Genomic DNA, 23,949 nt, shown 5'->3' with positions numbered 1-23,949 from the left:
GCGGCGAAACATATAATATCTATGGATAATGATAGCATATGTCTAAATTATAAATGCTACTTAATTTAACATATCTTGCTTTCAATGTGTTAGGAGTGTATCAAAGCGTATTACAATGATAAGTGTATATTTTAAATCTTAAAAAAATACTCCTGAACATGACAGACGGTTTCATAAAGGAAACAAGCCCTCAAGGACTTATCACATGATGGTATTGTTTAGTTATCGTGTGTGCTTTAGACATCACTTACTTGCAATTGAATACTTAAAAGTATACATATACCAGCAGCTATCTTCCGTATTAGGGAGAACACTCAGAGCACTGATGTAGTGGTTGAAGTGTGCAAACATGTGACTGCTTTGAAACATACACAAACAACGCAACGACCTTAAACATTGTGCGGAGGATAAGTTTTAGATATCGTAAATAGATGAATGCAATAAATTCAACTATATGTCCTATGCATTTCAATATTATAAGCTATATAACTTTTAATTAAATGTTCTTTTCACTGATATTTTAAATACCTTCAAACATATTATCAACAAATATTCTATAGTTTACATTACTGTTATGAAGTTTGGTAGTAACGAGGCAATATGCAAAAGGTATGAGGTAGTCAAGCCCCTGGAAGGTCAATGTGACAAATAATGGTCAAAACATCATACGGAATTAATATCTGTTCTTGGACGGCCATATGTTTTTTGTTTATACATTAGGTTTGCATTTTAACAATATTCACAGTCATCGAATAGGCAAATATAAGCTCAGGTTGCATCAAAATTATCAAAGGTCCTTTTAAAGTCAGATGATCAATTGATTGTCATACCAGACGAGACTGGATTAAAAAACATTACAAACACTTACATTCATGAATTAACCAAGGGTTACCGCTTTCAAACTGTCACTGAGTTTGATTTTTTTTTATAACGTACATTCATAATTTGTGCGCGATTTGAAACAAAACAAAACATGTAGTGCAGGCCCTTAAGTCACGGTTCGACAACAATTTAATTGATTTGTACAGGGCAACACCGGCTTCCGGGTGAGAGTGATTGGCCGGATCTGGCTTATACAGAAGTTGTTCTGCACGAAAGAATGCGTGAAATGTTGCTCCCGCAGGGGTTTGCCACAAATCCCTTTCAATAGGAAAGTGAAGTACTCTCTGCTTAAGAATTTTGTCGGATTGGAATTGTGTCGTGGTAGATATTCAGCGACATTATGCTTTTTGATTTGATATACGATTTGTATTGCATTTTACGTGGTGATAAACTCGTTAGGTTTTCGGTTAGGTTTAATATATTTGTTTTGTATATTAAACGAGACAGTGAAACAATCGGAACCAACAAAACCGTTCGGAATTTACAGTGAGTCGATGTTCATAGAATTCGGTTGGCGCCAGTTTCACAGTACAGTGCTTATCTCACTGCTAAATGGCTTTCTTAGTTTTTCAATGGTGCATCATTACGTATTTACAATTTGTCATTAAAAGATAATGGAGCATATTATTTTCACCGCTATCTGTCTTTGCTTGCTTGCATGTCTTAACATTTGTAAAAGGTAATGCAATTAAGCGATAAACCACTGGGCATTTGATATTGTACAGATTCTCACACGCAAGCCTTAACGATATAATGATAACGGAAAGATTCTCACATACAGCTTAAACAATCTATTAAAGGTTACCAAACTCAGGGATAACCATTCGTCATATAATAATGTGGGAATGCCCGCTGTAGATGCCCAGCTAGTACATAGTATAAGAAATAGTCAATGGATTATGAGCTATCTAAACACAAAATTTAACAAAATATTCAAAATTAATAAGTCCAAAAAGGGCCATAATTCCATCAAAATGCCAACCAGAGTTATGCAACTTGTCCTGTACAGTGGACCTAAACACAAACCGGACGGCGACGCTGACGCTCAGGTGATGATAACAGCTAAAAAAAAAAAATAGATGAGCTAAAAATGACAGTAGATGATACAGTCACATCTTTTTTTTGATCAACAGAAAAAAAACATAAGCGAAAATGAAAATCAGCAGAGTAAATGGAACAAGGAAATTCAGTGTATCAACAAGAGTTATCAGAAATAAGTGACAGGGTTACTCAAATTGAGACATTTCGATAATCAAAGGGTGAATTCCAAATGCTCACATACAAATCAATAGATGCAGAGTCTAGAAGAATGAGGAACAACATAGTGAAATATGGACTCACTGAGGGACTAAAAGGTAACTGCAAGCATCTTGTTTTGAATTTTATTAGCGATGAGCTACATATTAACAACAATGATATGCATAGAATGGGCCGTTTTGACCCTAAGAGTAGAGATTCAAAAAGACCCATGGTAGTACGTTTTAGGGATTACGTGGATACCGAGACAATCATGAAATCATGCTTATAAACTAAAAGGGAGCCCATTTGGACCTAATAGGCAGTGCCCTAAAGATATATCATAAGCACGATCAAGCATGTATAAATCTAAAAAAAGCAAGAGATGCTAGACTGACTGGTCACAAAGTGCAAATTAAATATCTAGCCAGACTCTGTGTTAATGGCAGCACAATTATAGACATGTTTCCCGAATTGTTTTAAGTACTAGGCCATGACAGATTAGTAGTAAAAAACACATAGAAAAATGAACATAAAATATCCCAAAACACAGGCAAAGAAGACAGAGTTTACTCGGCAGATACAGAAATAGATGAATAGGTAAGCACGACTGTCAGTGGAAGTGAAAGAGAGAGAGCAAAATATTTGAAGAATAAGATTGTCCGGAAAAAAATCCCAATTACAATTGAATAGAGCGAGAATGTAAACAAGGTCGTAACATGGGACGAATTTAGCTGCAACATACGTGAAAACATACCGCGGTTGTGCTCGGAACGTATACTCCAACAGGAATCGTCGTACGCAGAAAGTGTCTCTATCAAAAACACAAATAAAAACACCAAACAACAGACGATTCTGATTTCCAGAAATGTTACACGACAAGCGATGTAAATCCACCAATCAATAGTGCGGTTGCAGCGAATTCTAAAAAAAGATCTACTTTGAAATCAATCGGGGGATCCCATGAAATGACAGCGCAAAGGTAACGATGCAGAACACGGCTCGAAAGTAGGACAGCGATGGGGTATCACGAGATGTCAAGTTTTTTTGTGTTTTGAACCTTCATGGACTGAATGGGAAATACTACAATAAATAAGTTACATTTGAAATTTAACAGTTATTTTGTACAAACGATACGTTGTTATTTACTGAAACTTGGGAAAATTACTGTTTATTATATAATGTCGACAGTTTTAATAATTGTGTTTTAAATTAGGCGCAAGAAGAGACAGCGGTTGTGTAATATCATATGCACATGCGCTTTTATTTAATTATGTTGAATGTTCAGAATGCACCGATGATGATATAATGTGACATAAATTGAAAGGTAACTTATTTGGTTTGACGAATGAAGTTTGTCTCTGTTTGAAACAATGTGCCTCAAGGAAGTAGTGGATAAATATTAAATGATGCAAATGTCTTTGATTTATTACCAGATGATTAAATTTATTTCGATCCGGAGTGTGGTCATGATTGTAACTGTGTGGGGATTTAAATGCACCGGTGGGGATTAAGCCAGATTATGCAAAATTCGAGAATAAACATATTTTAAACATGTTGCCAGATGATTATGCAATGGATGATGCAATGAAAGAACCAGTAAAGATAAAACTGTAAATGCTTATGGTAAAGTATTACTAGATTTTTTTTTATCGACAGGTTTAAGTATAGTAAATGGCCGCTGTGGTACAGATAAAGGTATTTGTAAATTTACATGTGTAAACTCACAAGGGTGAAGCGTTCTCGATTATGTTCTGTTCAAAAGCAATCTTCTTGAACTGTTTATAACAATCGACGTTTACGACCGTAACATTGTGTCCGATCAGTGTGTTAGTTCGTTTAGTTTAAGTATGTACAAATTGGATGATTATGTTGATGTTAACAATAAAGGGGATCCTGTTAAATGGTATATAAATATACATGGATGATAGTAAAAAAGATGTGAATATGAGAGCATTAGGCTACTATTCCATCTGTCCGTATCCGCATCCGCATATCTGCATCCGCAAAAAAATAGAACCAGTTGAAATGCACTGCGCTTATTCCATTCATCCGCATCCGCATATCCGCACGCGCAATAGGCGACCGCAAAAGAACGCTCAAGTGGGCATTCTAATGCGGATGCGGACAAGATACGGACGGCATTAAGCACGATGAGGAAGCTGTCATCTCAAAAATCAACTGAAAAATAATCGAATTCGTGGAAAATTATCCGGAATCATAAAACCAACGCAGTTCTGCATATCGGGACTCTGATTTCACTTCAAATGTTTGGAAAAGCATAGCCAAGGCACTAGAAGAAGATGTTTTAGGTATTCACCATTTGCATTCTTTTACAGGCAGAAAGATGAATTGTACCTTATATTTACTCAAATGCACGCTTGTTCTTCATAATAAGTATCTCAATTATAATTTTCAGTTTTATCCATATTTTTTTTCCCAAAATAGAAAGATACGTTCGACGTATGCGGATAAATGGAATATAGCGTCCGTATTATGATTTCGCGGATACGGATGCGGATACGGATGCGTATAGATGGAATACTAGCCTTAAGCTCGGAAGAAAATACTATACATTTTGAATCTTTTTGTGAAAACATTCTTGTTGTAAACTCGCATGAGTATTTAGACTTAAATGTTCAAGCTTTTACAAATATATTAGATGGGGTATGAACATGTAAGCCAATATTTAAACAAAATTTACATAGTTAGCGTAAAAATTTGAAGAATTTTTATTATACTTCTCTTTATTATTACAGAAATAACCCTTGCGATGAAACAAGGAGGGATCTCGTGGCAGTTTGATCAAATTATAAAAATGCGCTAGAAATAAAACATATGATTTTGATAAACTGCAAACACATTAACAGCAATTAGGCAGAAAAAATAATGAAAAGTATCGGTTGTGGTAAATTCTAGTTCTTTGGCATCAGATGATTTTTGTATTATTTTAAATCGGTAAATGATCCCGATTCTGTGTTTTTTTTCAACCAGATAAAGAGATTTTATATCTTAATGAAAGAGATATCTAGGGGGATAATTTAACATTATGTTTGAGAATTGAGTAATATAATTACCACAAATGAAATAAAAAAATGTTGTAAAAAACTAAACAATTGTAAATCGGGTTGTCCAGATAGTTTTCTTAACGAGTTGTTTAAGTATGGCTGTGAGATAGACATGTTCGCGACAGCTCTTTGCACGTTATTTAACAAATTGTTTGATTCGGGTTACTTTCCAGAAACATGGTCAGAGGGTTATGTGGTCCCATTGCATAAGAAAGGGGATATTAATAATATGACTGCATGTGTATTACTTTACTCAGTGCAATAGGCAAATTATTTACGAAACTTTTAAATGACCGACTAACGATTTGGGCGGAAATGTATAATGTTTACATTGAGGCCCAGGCAGGATTGAGATAAAACATAGACACAATAAATACTTTTGTGTACTGCATAATGTTATAAATCATTTATAAAATAAGAAACAGAAACATTTATTTAATAAGAAAACGTTATCGACGTAGCATTAATAGATTTTAAAAATGTATTTAAAAACGAAGTTAAAGATATTTTGTGGTATAAATATTAAACATTATCCGTTTAATGAATAGTATTGTTAAGTCAAGTTTCAAATATGATACCGAGGTTAGCGATAGTTTTACATGTCTGTTATGTGTACGTCAGGGCGAATAATTGTCTACTTTTTTATTTGAGATGTATTTGAATGACAATTGAGGAATATTTGTTGAAAAATAATTATGACGGAATAAATTTAGACACTTTAAAATTATTCATAATGTTATATGCCGACGATATTGTTTTTATTTTCAGAAAGTGAAACTGGTTAACAGAAACGGTTGGATAACACTACTGTGATCGATGGAAGTTAAAGGTTAATACACAAAACACTAAAATAATGTTTTTTAAAAAAAAAGGAAGACTAAGACGAAACGTGAGATTCATATATGATAATTACGTTTTAGAAACTGTTGATAAATATACGTATTTGGGGTTTGTTTTTTCCTCAGGGGGCTCTTTTTCCAAAACGTTTGATTGCCGGCGTGGACAATCTTTGAAAGCTATTGTTAAATTAAGACCGTATTAGTCAAAATTGTATAACATTACAATACAACACTGTTAAGAAATGTTGGCTAAATTATTTTACCCGGTTTTAAGTTATGGCTCCGAAATATGGGGTTTAGTTTAAACATATGTATTTGAAACAATGCACGTTTGTTTACATAAAATGACAACAATGTTTCATATACGTACATAATAATATACAGTGGAGTTAGGGATTTTGTTCCGGGATTTATCTCTTTAGAATACCTAAAACATAGCCATCATTCAGCCGATTTTTAGGGATTAATCCGTTTTCACCCCTTTTCATCCGAATTAATCTGTATTAAACCTTTTCCAGTGGTTTTTAGGGGTTAATTGCGGCGAATTAAGCTCTATAAGGGATGAACTCATCGCAAGGGATGAATTAAGCCCTATAAGGGATGAATTCATCGCAACGAAGCGCAAGGGATGAATTCATCTCTTCAATCGATTGATAAATCTCTACGCATGCGCAGTCGATGTCAGCGGGGAATACGGATGAAAAGGCGGAGTTAATCACTGTCGTAAACGAATAGGCGGGGCGTAGACAACTATTTTTAGATGAGCTTTTAATTGTGTCGGTTTTATGCAGAATACAATTTATTAATTTATCAATTGTACACCAGTGCACATTAATGTTTCGATGGGCATCACGCACTGGTCTATTTGGGTCAATTATATCTTTGGCGAACACCCGGGCAGCACGGCACAAGTTGGATTTTACGTAAAATTTGTCGTGCTGCAACAAAGATTCGTGTCATTGCGGCAACCTATATTTCAGTCAAGTGATAAAGATTATGCATCTTATCGTTATAATCGTGTATACACATGTGCCGGCATGTGGTGTCACAAGCATACCAGTAAACGTTTTAAATAAAAAATGGGGACATCCACATTGAAAAGAATGCGTGTGAGCCTCTATCGCAGATTTAAATTCAAAATGTCTTTCATATATTATGCATCAATATTAAGTGAAAGCAAAATAAATATATGTGTTTCTGTTTGCAGTTCAATCTTAAAACAAGGGACAAAATTGTCACAAAACCAGGTTTTCATTGTGAAAAATAATCTGATAAAGGGAGAAAACTCAAACTGAACTATTGAAATGAACAAACAAAATTAACCCCCTTTGTAAGTTTGTTTTAAAAAAAATATATTTTTAGTCGTGGCGACCTTGACATTGGAGATATTGACGTGATTCTTTCGTGCGACACACCGTCCCATGATGGTGAACAAGTGTGCCAAATGATTTTAAAATCTCACAATGAATGACATAGTTATGGCCAGGACAAGCTCATTTATGGCCATTTTTGACCTTTGAACTCAAAGTGTGACCTTGACCTTGGAGATATCGACGTAATTATTTCGCGCGACACACCGTTCCATGATGGTGAACAAATGTGCCAAATGATTTTAAAATCTCACAATGAATGACATAGTTATGGCCAGGACAAGCTCATTTATGGCCATTTTTGACCTTTGAACTCAAAGTGTGACCTTGACCTTGGAGATATCGACGTTATTATTTCGCGCGACACACCGTCCAATGATGGTGAACAAATGTGCCAAATGATTTTAAAATCTGACAATGAACGACATAGTTATGGCCCGGACAAGCTTGTTCCGCCCGCCCGCCAGCCCGCCAGCCAGCCCGCCAGCCAGCCAGCCCGCTAGCCCGCCCGCATTCGCCAATCTAATAACCAGTTTTTTCCTTCGGAAAACCTGGTTAATTATAAATTATTTAGAAAAGTTTATTAAGAAATAGATCAGTTTAGGAATAGAGAGAACATCGCCGGGACAGTTAAATACCAGTAAATCATTTTTTGTTCAACCTACAGTTTTTGTATTAATTTCAAATTGATACTGGATTTAGAAACATACTAACAATTTCAGATTATGGCAAATGTATACATGAACTGTTCAATTAGAAAGTTTACCACGGCCTGAAATATTTCAAAGTTTATCTCAATTTAAATGTAGAATTTCAGCAGATATTCAGTAGAGAAACCTGTACCTGTTTCTTTGTGTATAATACTAACACAGAACGAACAACATAATTTTTCTCATAAATACATTCGTATCAACGAGCATTACATAAAATTATCAAGCAAACAACATTAAATTAAAAAATAAATATTTTTTAAATAAAATTAAATTTCATTTATTTTTATTTCATTTGTAATTAATGTCCATGTATTTACCGTATCGGGTTATTAATATACGCCCGCCTCCACCTTCCCCGCCTCACCAATAATTTTAAAAAAGTACTAGTTAAATATCGTTGGATGGCACTTTAAAAATACATCTACTGCAATGCATGAGTCGTAATCTGATGTATTGTTTTTTCTCAGTGGGTCAATACTTTCCCATTGTTTGCATTAATTGTCTTGTACTTTTTCATTAAAACATAAACTGATTTGCGCGTCTTTATAACATAAATCAAGAATATTTTATTATCTCGACGCGTTTGATGTCTTTGAATTCATTTATTTCCGAATAAAAACGCGTTAACCCCCCTCTTTGGAACTAAGTTCCATTTAAAACACATTTTGGGACCTGACTTCCAAATGATAAACAGCTCTCTCCTATATTATAAGGTTTTATGCGAATTAACTGTCTTGAATAAATTCCGCGTTGGTGCGAATATTTTGGAAAAAATATTCACTTGAGGAATCAATAGTAATCTTTTTTATTAATTGTTATATTATTATTTTTTATTCTTATATGTTTTATCGCGTACTTAACGCCAACATTTAGTGTGTGTAATATAAGACGTTCGACGGTATTAATAATTCTACTGTAGAATAATACAAAAAACCTGCCGACAAACTGCATATAAGTTCGGAGACATGAAATTATTTCAAAAGAAAGCAATTAGATGGTCAATTCTATACGAGCAAGTCTCGCTGCGCACGATTACTCTCTTACGACACGTATGTTTTTTACTCTTATGGATCTTGACAAATACCTATTGTTTTATTTTGCTTAATCTAAATTAAGGTTTGCATGTATATGTACAGCATAGCATGACTCCCAAATGACCAACAGCTCTTTCATAAGAAAACACTTATATTGCACCACATGAAATGCTATAAAACTATAATATTGAAGTACGCATATAAACTTTATTATAGATAGGTAGGTATTTCGTGTTAATCTCGTTTACATATGAAACAGCTGTTGGTCATTTGTGAGACATGTCTCCGAACTAATATGCAATACTCCCGGTGTTTTTCTATACATGTATTCGGATTAATGCTCCGTTTTATATCCATAATTAATGAACGCCTCAATATTTTCAAAAATTAACACCGTATTAATGTTCCCCGACATTGTTTCATACAGATTTGATATAAATATTATAGAGCTGAACAAAAAAATACATTAAGCCCTGTTTTCCCGGCACACGCCTGGACATACGCCTTTAAAAAACGCTATCCAGTACTCGTGCACTTAATTGATAAACAAAGACGGTTGAAATCCGTGCGTGGAAATTTTTCTGTAACCAAGAGCGACGTGTATATATGCGTCGGGTGTCAAAATCCGTGTGAACCCGCCAATAAGTTTAAAATGGATTCCGAACCGATATGTCGATTTATTGACATAACAAGTCTATGTGTGTATTTTCATTTCAGTCTGAAGCAACTAAGTTTTCTTGATTATTTTGATTATTTGTTTTATTCATATTGTGTATGTGTATTGTATATTGTCACACTTCCTGGAGAGTACTTCCAGCATAATTATTGAAATATTGGTATGTTTAAATGTCAGTATTATACTTTTTTGTTTGCTTACGTAATAAACGTTTTATTTTAAAATATTATGCTTATTTTACGATAACTTATTATTTCGTTTTGGTGTGACTGGTTAGATGTTGACGTCGGTGAAGTAAAGCTGTTAAAATTGTTTCGACATATGCAGTTAGCGTTGCGTATCCCGCTCGCGCTTTTACCTGAATCATTCATTATTTCCGATTATTTTATGGGGTGTACGTGAAGTCATGTACACTTTTCTTCATTGGTGGTGGTGGATGAATCTTGCAGATAATAGCAGATTTTTTAAACAAATTAATGTTGCACAATTCTAAATTTATCATATTTAAGCAACTCAACGTGATTGATGGCCGTTGGGGGCGTCCTGTATGCACTTTAGGCATCGGCGGGGATCAGTCTATTCAAACCGTAAAGTCCCAGTCTCACTATGACGCCGGCGGAGCCCCGGTGCCTGATCCGGGATTAACAGGGGCTCTACCGGGATGAACCGGGGCTTCAACAAGAAAGTATTGAAATGTTAAATACCTCCGGGATGAACCGGGAGTCTCCGGCAAGGACCGGCAAAGACCGACGTGGCAACGGGAACAAACGGGATGGCATCGTAGCTCCACCGAGGCCCATGCAGACCTCGTCATAGCTACGGCAACGCCCCGGTGAATGCCAGCATAGTCCTGGTATAGCTACCGTACATAAGTTAACCGGCATTCACCGGGACTCCACCGGGGTATTACCGGCGACGACCGGGGTTAAACCGGGGTTTTGCCGTAGCGTTGATGGCGTATATAGCCCCGGTGAGTGCCGGTGGAGTTACGGTATACCGCGGCCCTGCCGTGACGCTGTCTTGGCTCTACCGGGACGCTGCCGGCTTTCACAGGGGCTCAACCAGGGCATACCCGGCGACAACCGGGGCTCTGCCGGGGCTTAACTGGGATGAACCGCAGCCAGTCCGGGGTTGCACGGGACTGTGCCGGGCTGTTGACCGGCTTCAACATGGGCGGCACCGGGAAATATTGTGACCGCGTTAAATAATTTATATGAATCATCCCGGTTCTCGCCGGTCGACCGGCGATAGCAAAGCGGGATGGACCGGGGCTCTACCAGCAATAGTGAGACTTGGGCTTAAATCATGATTTTAGTTATATACTTTCCGCCGAATTGTTATAAATATATTTGTACATTTTACATGCCATGCGTGTTTAGTATTCATAAGTATATGCCCAACATCATTACATATTATCGTTTCGGGTCTTTAGACATCTGAGCAAGGATGTTACCCCGTCTAAAGTCGTCTCGAGATTCATCAACTGAGCGGTGCCATTGAGGTCGATCTCCGTTGAAAATGGAACACACACAGGCGTCAGAATAATTGTTTTTTTGCATTTGTATTTCGAAGTCCTGTCAAATACAAGCAATCACTCCTGTTGTGTATTTGGGTTATTATTTGAAAACGATTTTGATAATGATGTTAATAGGATGATGGTGATAAACTATGAGCAAATTGTGACAAGTAACAATGTTAAACATTTTGTTTACAGCAAATATTTGCAGCAAAAAAGTGTGATGATGATCAAAGATTTATAAGTAAACAAAGATTAGTGTTATTGGATGTTCACGCCCGGTGACGAGATTTTAATCATCTTATCGTGATTCTCTTATCAACACATGCGTAGACATGTGGTGTATTCAAAATGTTTATTTTTTGCTAATATTATTTTTACGTATATATTTGTTTCCTGTTGTAAAGTTTATTCTAAAATTAACACTTTATTTGGAAAATTTAATACAGAAATATATCTTTTTATTTTCGGCCATAGCTTTTTATATTAAATCTAATTGTTCTAACATAGAATGTTAATTTTGAAATATGAAAGTTTTAGGCAAAGGCGAATATGTACTTTGCAGTAAGAAAAACATGCATCGGTTATGAATATCTCTGAGACCGAACACGCTAAAATAAAAAAATCTTAGTGTTGTACATTTTAAAATACCGTTAAAACCATATGTTCATGAGAAGTATTTACATGCCTTTAAATACTCTAACTCGGCCGATAATCTCTCGAAGTATTGTTATTTAATACCCGCGAAAATATTTAAGTTAAAGACTGTAGATTTTGAGATCACTCTTATATTTGTTATAAAATAATTAGTTCCAGAAAGAAATACTTAAGTTGAAGGCAATTGAAAGGTGTACTTGTAAAAAAGCTAACTCGGCCTAAAATACCATTTTTACGTTTCATTAATTAATATTTGTTCAGACTCATACGTTTTCAAATCTATTATGTTTGATTAAAAATTCACGTTAAATTTATCAACGCTGCTTCAAATATCGAAACTTGTTCATGATTAAAATGTTTTCAGTTCTATTGTGCGAAGTAATGAAATGTTGTGTATTGGAATTAAGCGGGCAGACACGCTGCAGTAGCGAATGATAACGCCAGATAACAGAGTGAGACTAGCGTCTGCTCGATTGTTGTCACGTGATATTGATTTCGTTTTCGTTGCGCGCATTCCGGATACTTTCTATTGGTCCGAATGGATGTTTCCAATCTTTGTTTATTTATAGATCGTCGCTTTAATACATTTACCCTGGTAAGTACAGCGCATGCGTAGGGTTGAAAAGGCGGAGTTATTATCGCAATAACAGCTCGCAATAATAACTCCGCCTTTTCAGCCCTACGCATGCGCAGTTATAGCAAAAGCTCACATTCTTAACTCCGCCTTTTAAGCCGCACGCGTGCACAGAGTTTTTTTTTTTTTTTATTCAATATAATACATACAATGTATACATGAATATATACAACATAGTGATTGTACAAAGCAATAAAGTTCAGACATGTTATACAAGATATGTTAATATGTATTTTTTTTTTAAAGAGAAAAGAAAAAAATAATAGAAGAATTGTTATGAAAAATGATGAGTTGTATAAAGTCGGAAGAAAGCATACTGGACTTGTGTGTTTCGTTGTATATTCAAAAAGATCTTATAAGATTGAAAAAAAAAAAAAAAAAAAAAACATACAAAAATATTTTAGAAAGATAACTTACATTAGAGTGAAATGTATATAAGTGGACAAGCATCATGAGAATTTAATCCGATTCCATTTTTGTTCAAAGTTTTGTAATGTGTCATTACTGAGGGCTATTTCTTTCTCAATCCGGACTTTAAGTTTAAGACTATGGATAAAACAATTAAAATTTGGTACTTGTTTTTTGAACTTCATGTTAAAGATGAACAATTTCATCATTATAAGAATAAAATTCACAATATTATTACAATCTTTTGATTTCAATGAGTAAATTCCGAAACTTACATTTAAGAAAGATAATTTAACGTTTAGTTGCTGTTGTTCAAGAAAAGATGTTAAATGATTCCAAATAGGCTGGATGTGTTTGCACTCCCAAAACAGGTGTTCTATAGTTTCGATGTTTTCACTGCAGAAGTCACACAGATTTGAGTTAGATAATTTGCATTTAAAGAGGTATTTATTTATAATTCTATGTATGTATTTATATTGAAAATTTCTCAGAGTGCTTTCAATAGTTGCTTTATATGGCATGGTAAATATGTGTTTCCAATTAAGTTCATGTACTCCGAAAAGGACTTGCCATTTATTTTGGGTTTTTGAGTTTTCTGTAGGGTTTTTAATTTGTAGTGTGTAAAATATTTTATTTGTTTTGTTTTTTCTTCCAAGTATATTTTCTACGAATGTTGTTTGAGTACATGGTGTATTATTTGTATTGATTTCAGATTTAATATGTATGGGTATGCTTTTGATTAATGTGTAGTACTTCAGAAAATTATTTGAAGGTATTCCGTATATGTAGCATATATCATTAAAAGAGTAGAAATCCTTAATTCTGTAGTCATATAATTGGTCGACATATTTAATGCTTCGTTCAAACCAATCTTTATAGACAAACGTCTTATTAATTGAAGTTATGTCTTTATTGTTCCATAGAATAGTTTTACTGCTTGTTTGGGTTTCTAGGTTATGCGTGACATCACACCATGCTGATAGAACATCAGACAGAAATATGTTTTCGTTTGCAATTTCATGTAAGATAGATTTGCTGATGTTACATTCAAAGAGTAAGGAGTCACCATATTTTTTTAGGATTTTCTGATAGAATAATTTCCATTTACTTGTATTGGCATTGTCTAGGTATCTTTTAACCCAGCTGCATTTGATTGCATTCAAGAATGAGTCAATGTTCGTTAATTGGATACCTCCATTTTCTACAGATTGAATTAACTGAGTTCGTTTTATTTTATCAGGCTTACCGTCCCATATGAAATTAAATATTGCTGATTTTATATCGTTAATAATATCATTTGGTGGATTTGGGAGGACTGTTAATACATAAATTAATTTAGGAAGTGCAAACGTTTTCAATACTGTGTTTTTTCCGATAAGTGTAAGTTTACGGTGATGCCATGATTTCAAGCAGTTTTTAAAATTCTGTAATTTAGGTAGTATGTTTTTAAGAACTGTATCTTTTTCATTATTTGTGAAAGTAATTCCTAACGTTGTGGCTTCATCGGATGTCCAATTAAATTTCATTTCTTTTTTATATAGGACATTACTTTGTTTTAATTTTCCTGCTCGTACACAGTACATTTACTTTTGTTTAATTTCAGACCCGATGTCATTCCGTAAAGGGTTAGCGATTCTGTTAGGTTATGGAAAGAATCGTAATTGTCGTTTAAAAAATAAGTTGCATCTTCAGCAAATAGGGACTGTTTGATTTCTTCGTCAGGTTCTAGTGATATGCCTTTTATGTGTTTATTTGATTGGATGTGATGTGATAGATACTCGATGCAGATAATAAATAGCGATGATGAGAGTGGACATCCTTGTCGAACCCCTCGTTCGATGTTAAAACTGTTTGAAAAGAAGCCATTGTTAATGATTAAACTGTTAATATCGGTATAGAATAGTTTGACCCATTGAATGAGACTTTCACCAAAGTTCATATTTTCTAAGCAAGAGAACATAAATGAATGATCAAGCGAATCGAATGCCTTTTCGAAGTCTGCAAAGAATATTAGACCAGGATTATTTGAATTGTTGAAATAGTTTATGCATTCTTGGATAAGACGAACGTTTTCACCAATGTAACGTCCCTTTATGAAACCAGATTGAGATCTTGAAATGATTGCTGGTAATACTTTTTTATTCTGTTTGCTATACTTTTAGTTGCAATTTTATAATCATTGTTTAGTAAACTAATCGGGCGCCAGTTTGATAAGGATTCTAAGTTTTTTCCAGGTTTTGGAATAAGTGATATAATACCTTGTTTTTGTAGCGTAGTTAAGTTTTCGTTGTTAAATGAATAGTTTAGTGAATTAATTAGATGTGTTTTTATATCATTCCAGAATATTTTATAAAATTCGATTGTGATGCCATCAGATCCTGGGCTTTTGTTATTTTGCATATCTTTTAGGGCTAATCCACATTCATATTCATTAAGCAATCCGTCGCACAGTTGTTTTTCCTCTTCGTTTAAAGCATGATGTGTATTTTTAAAAAAGGTGTTATTTTCAACATGTTTTCGTTTATAGAGGGTTTCGAAAAATAAACGTTGTTCTTCTAGTATTTGAGTCATGTTTGTTATATCTTTGCCATTGACTACTAATTTGTGTATAGTTTTTTGTTCACTTCTACGTTTTTCAATGTTTGCGAAGTATTTTGTATTTTTTTCATTGTGTTCAACATGCTGTGCACGCGCTCTTAGTATTATTCCATTGAGACGTGTATGATATATTCCATCTAATATTTGTTTTTTAAATGTTATTTCATTTTCAATGTCGGTGGTATCGTTTGTGTTTATTTGATGCAATTGTTTTTCAAGTGTTTCAATGGTTTTGATGGTTTCAGTTTCAAGTTTGTGTGTTTCTTTTTGTTTAAATGATGTGTATCTAATTGTTGTGTTACGTATATTTCCTTTAATTACTTCCCATAAGGTGTTTGGGTTTGCATCTTTATTATTTTGAACTGTATTTAATATTTCCTGTTTTATTTGTGTTTGATATTGTGTATCCAATAAGATGCTGTTGTTAATTTTAAAGTATCCTGGGCCTCTTTCAGGTTGTATATTATGCAGTTTAAGTTCAACTAGAGAGTGATCAGTCATAAATCCTGGTTTTATGTTACATGTGTCAATAATGTTGCAAAGAGATTCAGATATTAAAAAATAGTCTAGTCTACAAAATATTGTTGGTTTTGTGTTTGAGTGTCAGGTGAATTTGCTTTCGTTTGGGTGTACTGTACGCCAGATATCTATCATATTGTAGTTTTCAATTATGTTATTTAAAATATTTCTATTTTTAGGATGAGTATAAAGGTTTCCATTCTTTTCATCTAATACTGGGTTCAGGACAGTATTGAAATCACCACCGATTATAATATTTTTATCTTGGTTATTAATTATAATGGATTGTAATGTTTCGTAAAATGTGGAGTCATCTATGTTAGGACCGTAAACGTTGATTAATGTTAGTTGTGTTTCATGTATTTTTATATCTATACTTGCTAGTCTGCCAATTATTATTTCGTTAAGGTTATCAACTGTGATCCCTATGTTACTTTTTATCAGAAAGGCAATGCCTTGTTTATTAGTATGTTGTCCACTGAGATAGATTTCTCCGTCCCATTCATCTTTTAAGGTTTGTGCTAAAGTATGTGTCAAGTGACTTTCCTGTATTAGGCATATACTATATTTTTTTTCGTCTAACCATTTGAAGATTTTTATGCGTTTATCTTTATTGTTTAGCCCTTTTACATTTAAAGTACATAATTTAATCATTTAAAATGGTGAAGGGTGTTGTAAATGATAATGTGTGTGTGCTTGTCCGGTTGATCTTTATTTTTTTTAAAGTCCAGTTGCTTTCTATTATAAGAGATAAGATATCCATACATACAAACAACGAAAAAAAGAAAACACAAATTATGGAAACAAAAAGATGAATATTCCATAGAAACGAAGAAATAAGAAAAATAATCACAAGAGTAAGAGAAAAATAATAAACGACTATATTCACTAAAGTGAACATTTTAGGGTATCCTTTCGACATCTAAAATGAACTGAATAAAAATAAAAATAGCATATACAAGTCAGTAAATATAATCATAAATCACTATTTCAAGATAATATTTAATGCAAACAACTGAAAGAAACAAAATACTTAATTATTTCCTTTTAGTCATATGTGGAGTTTTAATAATTGTATTAATCATAGTGTACTTATTATGTTCGTGTGTGTATGCATGTGTTCATAATTTTATTTCATTCATAAAAAGTTCCCGTACATTGTGGCAACCTAGTGCACGCTAAATTGCCGCTACGGTTTACCAAGCAAAACTATATAATTTTAAACTGTTTAGTTTGTATTAAGAGACGCCACTCTATGGCAGTCTAAAACACGAAAATCGAAAGTTTAGACAGCCGTAATGGCCTTTTTTTTTAATGAAGTGTCTATGTATGTAACAATAATATTTTCAGTGGATGTGTGTATGTATTTAACAAACATAGCAGTGTATAGCGTGTATGTGTCTGCGCGCGTGTGTGTGCTCTTAATTGTGTAGGACTGTGTTTATTATAGCATAAAACGACCAATAGCATATTGTCAGCTCATGAAAAACTTATATATCTAATAGCATTGCATTACACAGTATACTATTAAATTTGACGTGACTACTGTAGACCTACATAAGTTCGTGTGTGTATGCATGTGTTCATAATTTTATTTCATTCATAAAAAGTTCCCGTACATTGTGGCAACCTAGTGCACGCTAAATTGCCGCTACGGTTTACCAAGCAAAACTAGAATACAATTTTAAACTGTTTAGTATGTATTAAGAGACGCCACTCTATGGCAGTCTAAAAACACGAAAATCGAAAGTTTAGACAGCCGTAATGGCCTTTTTTTTAATGAAGTGTCTATGTATGTAACAAAAATATTTTCAGTGGATGTGTGTATGTATTTAACAAAAATAGCAGAGTATAGCGTGTATGTGTCTGCGCGCGTGTGTGTGCTCTTAATTGTGTATGACTGTGTTTATTATAGCATGAAAACGACCAATAGCGTATTGTCAGCTCATATAAAACTTATATATCTAATAGCATTGCATTACACAGAATACTATTAAATTTGACGTGACTACTGTAGACCTACATAAAACATAATCTTCAAACGCAAAAAAAAATGTGTTCTTACAAAATAATAATACGTACAAGGCGTAACAACAACAATGTGTGCACATATACAGTACTCATGTATACAATCGCAGCAATTAAAGTAAGAACACGTACAAGGTGTAACAGCAACAATGTGTACATATATTCAGTACAAATGTATACAATCACGGCAGTTAAAGTAAGAACACGAACAAGGCGTAACAACAACTATGTGTGCATATATACAGTTCTCATGTATTCATAATGCCTGAGTAGTGCATTCGCTTAAGATACAATTAAGGTATTTATTAGTAACAATTAAATACCAATTAAATACATTTGTTCATGTAACGATTGTTCGAACTTTATGTAGTACAAATATAATTTATTTAATATTTAATTTATTTATAATTTATAATATATTTAGTATTTAATTTATAATGTTTTCGTTATTTATATGTTAACATGGTTTGTACTGACACTTGTACCATACGCATGTGTTCATAATTTTATTTCATTTATAAAAAGAAAACCCAGTACATTGTGGCAACCTAGTACACCCAATAATAATAAATGGTAATATAAAAAAAACACAAAAAACTTCAATACAAATATATTGTATTTTCTAAAAAGTCTTACAATAAAGGAGAGTATAAAAATACAGAAATTGTTTGCACAACTTAAATATGACTATTTCAACAACACAAAAGCAAAACATAACAGCTGTCAAAGTGTTTTCATAAGCAGACGTACAATGCATTCACCCAACGGATCAATTCAAATAACCCATTATATTATCAACCGTTAGCAATCAACCTCACATAAAAAATGCATATTCCCTGCCTACCACTTGTTTTAACCGTTAGCTGTGAACGGGTTATTACTCTAGATATTAGAACGAGTATATAATTTGTGGTTGATGTACCGTGCGTTTAAAAACTGTCAGTACAGCTTTAAATAGTACTTGTACTTTTTTTAGCGTAGCTTGTGTATACGTTTACTTTTTATTAAAGTTGAGGTATCTTAAAAAAATCAAAAAAATTGTTTTGACATCTATCCCAAAATAATTCTGACACGTTGTAATGGCATTAATGAAGTAAATAATCCAATATGTTTTTACAAACATGTATGTTATTTAATTTATCGTTTATTGGGTGTTATATTAATTAACTACAGTACTGATATAGGAAAACATTAATGTTTTTTATGTATGAGCTGTTTACATACAGTTTTTAAATGCCTGCATACCAAAATAGTTAAAACAAGAGCTGCGTTTGTAAACCACAACGCCCCCTATTGTGCCGCTTGGATTGTGTATTTTTTTTTTGTTTCAAACATATTTAACCAGGATGTATGTGTTATGCATTTCATACTTAATAGGAACAGAATTCTTTCTTGTTTACTTGGAACTGCATACACATGAGACAAAAAGAAGCAGTATTGTGGCAAATGGTATTAAATGCTGTATTTTAAATATCTTAAATTTGATATCATTACATATAAAAAAAATACAATTTTACACGGGAATTTGCATGATAAATCTATATACATGTAATATAATACATATTAAATAGAAAGGTACTTATTTTTTCCGCCTCATGTTTTAACAGTGAGAGGGGAAACAAAAAGGCAGCGAATCCTGTATATTTTCCAGTAAATTAACACCTAAGTCAATACTCAATACATACAGGGTTGTGATAAGTATTTATAAAAAAAAAATAATTCCAATATGTACATATTTACAAGTATATTTTTGTGTTTTGACCATGTTTACTTTATATATCAGGATAGAGAAAAAAAGGTAGATTGTAAACAACGCTTTATTTGTTTATTACAGAAACAGAATTGCGTTTATCATAAATTTTATTATACTGAATTACTTGATGATGATTAACTGACACGCCTGATTACAAGGGGAGTAACTGCGTTGATAAGTAGTGCACGGAACACTAGGACGTAGCTACAACATATGTGCAATTGATAAAAAGATGGAAGAAAATATATTATTATTATTTCACAAAAAGACGACCGCAATATGTATAGTAGAACAGCTTAAAAACTACACTTGATTTTCGTTCAATATTAACGTAAAATCTGTTCGAGAAAAAGAGTGCAAAAAGAGTAATTTTCCATAAATTCAGTGTAATTATACATTCATTAGATATCAATATATAATACAAATCGGTTTAACTGTCAATTTTTTTTCTTGTTAACCGTCTAGAGTTCGCCTGGGAGGAGGTATTGAGTGATTCGGAGTAAGACTTTCGTGGCCAAGGTTTTGATAACCAGTTTTTGTAATCCGCGAAAGCTATTTGTGTGGCGTGTTGATTTCCTTTGAAAAGCGCGTAGATTTTCCCCTCAAAGGACCAGCATTTTTCGACGTTGGCACTATCTTTAAGTCGCACTGATGCCAGGATTTCAGCGTTAAGTTTTGTAAGGTCTTCGTTGACGAAGATGCCGGTGCCTCTGAATTGCTTAGCTTTTCGTAAGATGTCGACTTTCGTTTGTCGTCTCACAAATTTTATAATAATAGGCCTGTTTTCGGTTGGTTTAAATTTTCCTAATCGGTGGGCGATGTCTATGCCGCTCGGTGTTATCGGTATACCTAAGTGCTCGTTTACGAGCGATACTATTTTCTGTGTTACGGTGCTTGATGACTGCCGCTCTTGATCGTCTAGAACGCCAGTCATTCTGATGTTGTTTCGTCTACTATATTGTTCCGTATTGTTTTCGAATTCATTATGAATGGCGGAAGTGCTTTTTTCAGTGTGTAACATTTCATTTTTGCTTTTAAGTTCCTCAATTTGTTTGTTCTTTTCTAAGACGTCATTTTGTAATTTTTCAATGTCACGTTTTTGCTCAAAAACGCTTCCTTCTAGGATTTCGAGTCTTCGTAGAACGGTCCCAAGAAGTTTCTCCTTTATTTGCTCGACAGTTTCCTTAACAATTTCTCTAATGAAGGAAGAATCTTCTTTTGTAAGAACTTTGGACAGTTTATTATTTATTTCCTCTAATTTTTTTTCGATACATTGCTCAGATGTCATATTAGTTTCGTTTGATGCACTTTTAACAAAGGTTGACATTGTTTTTTGTTTCTTGGAATCCGGTTTCGATTTTTTCTGTTTGTTACTATTTAGGGGAGTGTTTTTTGCAGCATTATCTTCATTTTCAAACACCGTACTGTCCAGTATACTTGCTTCTGCATTTGTCGTTTCGCTTGCAGTAGATGAGTGTTGCCGTTTTTTTCATTTTGTTTATAGAGCTGCTACGGAGCGATTGTTATAAGCCGATAAAGCACGTATTAACGGTTGATATGTCTCTTTAATAAATCGCTATAGCGAGTCCTTCAAGCGTGACGATTCGATCCGATATGTCAAGCGTGACGAGTGACCAATAATGGTGACTGCTTTGTAATACACCTGTCAAACACCTGTTACGCTATTCCCCGCCCATAACTCTGATTGTGGAAAAATCTGTAAATGTCATTAAATTGTCAAAAACCTGTGCGATTGATACATACGATGTAGAGTCCTATATATCCAACACATATGCACTTTCTACACTTTTCACACTTATAGCATTTTGACACTTCTGTAATACACTTGTAAAAACAACTGTAACGCTATTCCCCGCCCATTTTTCTTACTGTGGAAAAACTGTAAATGCCATTAAATTTCTAAAAACTGAAGATTGATACATACGACGTAGTCCAATATATCCAGCACATATGCACTTTTCACATTTTTCACACTTTTTGCATACGACCACTGACTGTATATGCTATTCTAATTTAAATAAGAATTACATTTTTCTCTTTACCACTTGTTTTGACCGGAACCGGAAGCATATATATAATATAAATCGTGCTAGCATCCCAAACTATCCCAAATAAAACGTTTTCAACCCAAAAAATCCGTACAAGGGATTGTTAGGGATTTATCCCTTAAAAAAAAACGGATTGTTAGAGATTAATCCCCAAAAATATTAATCCCTAAGCAACCCCGTATTTGCGGAACAAAATCCCTAACCCCACTGTACACACGTATGCAGACACAGTTGGGTCATGTAATATTCTTGAGTTTACATTTAGTCGCACAACAATTATTTAATGAGATTAATAATGAAGGTTGAGTTACTCTCAGACCATCAAAACAAAACATTATTAATGAACGTCGGTTGTTCCTTTGTAACAGTCGTGATTTGTTAATTTCCTCACCAAAGTTTTGAAAATAAATTAAGTTCTGTTAGTATTTTCACACTAACATTAAATGACATGTTTGTTTAGCCCCGTGTCTTAGTTTGCCAAAATTATCTTACATAGCGCTAGCCACTGATGGCAATGCTTGTTTACTGCATGAACATTAAATAATTAGCAGTTAAAATTGGATCTCCATGTAAAGACTGTTAACTGTAACTTCACGTCACAGTCAACAGTTACCGATCTAAAGGCCATTTAATGCCAAAATAGGTTACCGATACGGCCGGTTGTTTCTATTGTTTGAAAGCTACTTTAAAACTATTATTTGCCTAAGGCTACCGTTGTGCACTAATGCAGGCCCGTACCCAGGCACTGGGCCCAGGGGCCCGGGCCCCCCAGCTGGCTGTCTATTTATGATTTTTTAATATTGGACCTACTGCAAATTGTTTTCACATGAAAGGGCCCACAGTACACTTCCCCGCAATACAAAAGCGCAGATGTGTTTTATTGCCCTTGATACACAAGGGGATTAGCGCTAATTTACTCGCCAGGGGAGATAAGCCCCTAGGCTATGTTTTCTTATCATTTTGTACACACATTCCCGATCTGTCAATTACCCATTGTGTTCAATGCTTCATCTTTCGATGGTTGGTTTAACACGTCTTTTGATTGGACAAGGAAAGAGAAACAGCGAATGGATGGAACTGATACAGAAGGTCGTAGGTCTGAACGATAATAGTGTTTTCTCTTTTGAATTCAAACCTCCTCTAGAGTCATACCTTGTTATACATTTCTGTGAAAATTGCGTTGTAGATGATAAACATTTTATTATGGATTTACTTTGAAACTTTAGAGGAGGTTTGATTTCAAAGAGAAAATACTAGTAGGTTATATGTCAGTGACTGACATATAACCATAGTAGTATTTTCTCTTTGAAATCAAACCTTCTCTACAGTCATACGTTATGTTACATTTCATAATAAAGATTTTTAGTTTCAAAGGTTGCTTTTCTTTCTTCATAAAGTGTCATACATTTCTGAAATCTAAAGCTTTAAACATGTGTATGAATTTCATACCAAGGGGCCGTCGATAAAGCATGTCACGCTTTTTTACCATTTTTACCCCAACCATGTCACAAACTGTTACAAAATCTTGGACCCCCCCCTCCCGTAAAGTACGTCACAAACTCACTCTTTCGAACATTTTTTTTAATTAATACCTAATTAAAATTTCATTTAAAACACAATTCACTATTAAACAGTATTAAAATTTCACTTACTGGTAAAAGAACTTTCACATTACAGGCTTTCATGATTGTAGGGTTGTTACGATGGGCAGTATGAATACTTATCCACGTGTTAACCTCTAATAAAAACTAAATTATAATTTAGATTTTCTTTCAACCATTTACTTACTTAAAATGCAACAGTCCAATAAATTATTTTGTCATTGAAATATGTGTGGAGGTTGTGCCCATTGAATATGCAGGCCCAGCCAAGTTGCCTATTATACATTCGAACAAAACATTCAGGAGATACGCAATTCGTCTTATTTTGACATAAAACTAATTCGAATG

The 23,949-nt window shown here is 33.9% G+C and overlaps 2 protein-coding genes across 4 annotated transcripts in view; one reads left to right on the top strand and one right to left on the bottom strand.

Annotated features, from left to right (window-relative positions):
* Positions 1–3,024, bottom strand: part of LOC127874979 (uncharacterized) — a 52,888-nt gene extending 49,864 nt beyond the window's left edge. Inside the window, exon 1 of the mRNA XM_052419703.1 lies at positions 2,876–3,024. The gene's annotated coding sequence lies outside the window, so the exon portion shown is untranslated. The remainder of the gene's footprint in view (positions 1–2,875) is intronic.
* Positions 1–23,949, top strand: part of LOC127872701 (uncharacterized) — a 436,069-nt gene that overhangs the window by 201,257 nt on the left and 210,863 nt on the right. The window lies entirely within an intron of this gene.

Source organism: Dreissena polymorpha, chromosome 3 (genome assembly GCF_020536995.1).
Source record: "Dreissena polymorpha isolate Duluth1 chromosome 3, UMN_Dpol_1.0, whole genome shotgun sequence".
Taxonomy (NCBI): Eukaryota; Metazoa; Mollusca; class Bivalvia; order Myida; family Dreissenidae; genus Dreissena; species Dreissena polymorpha.
Note: the sequence above shows the minus strand (reverse complement) of the source record. Positions and strands in the feature narration are given on the sequence as shown.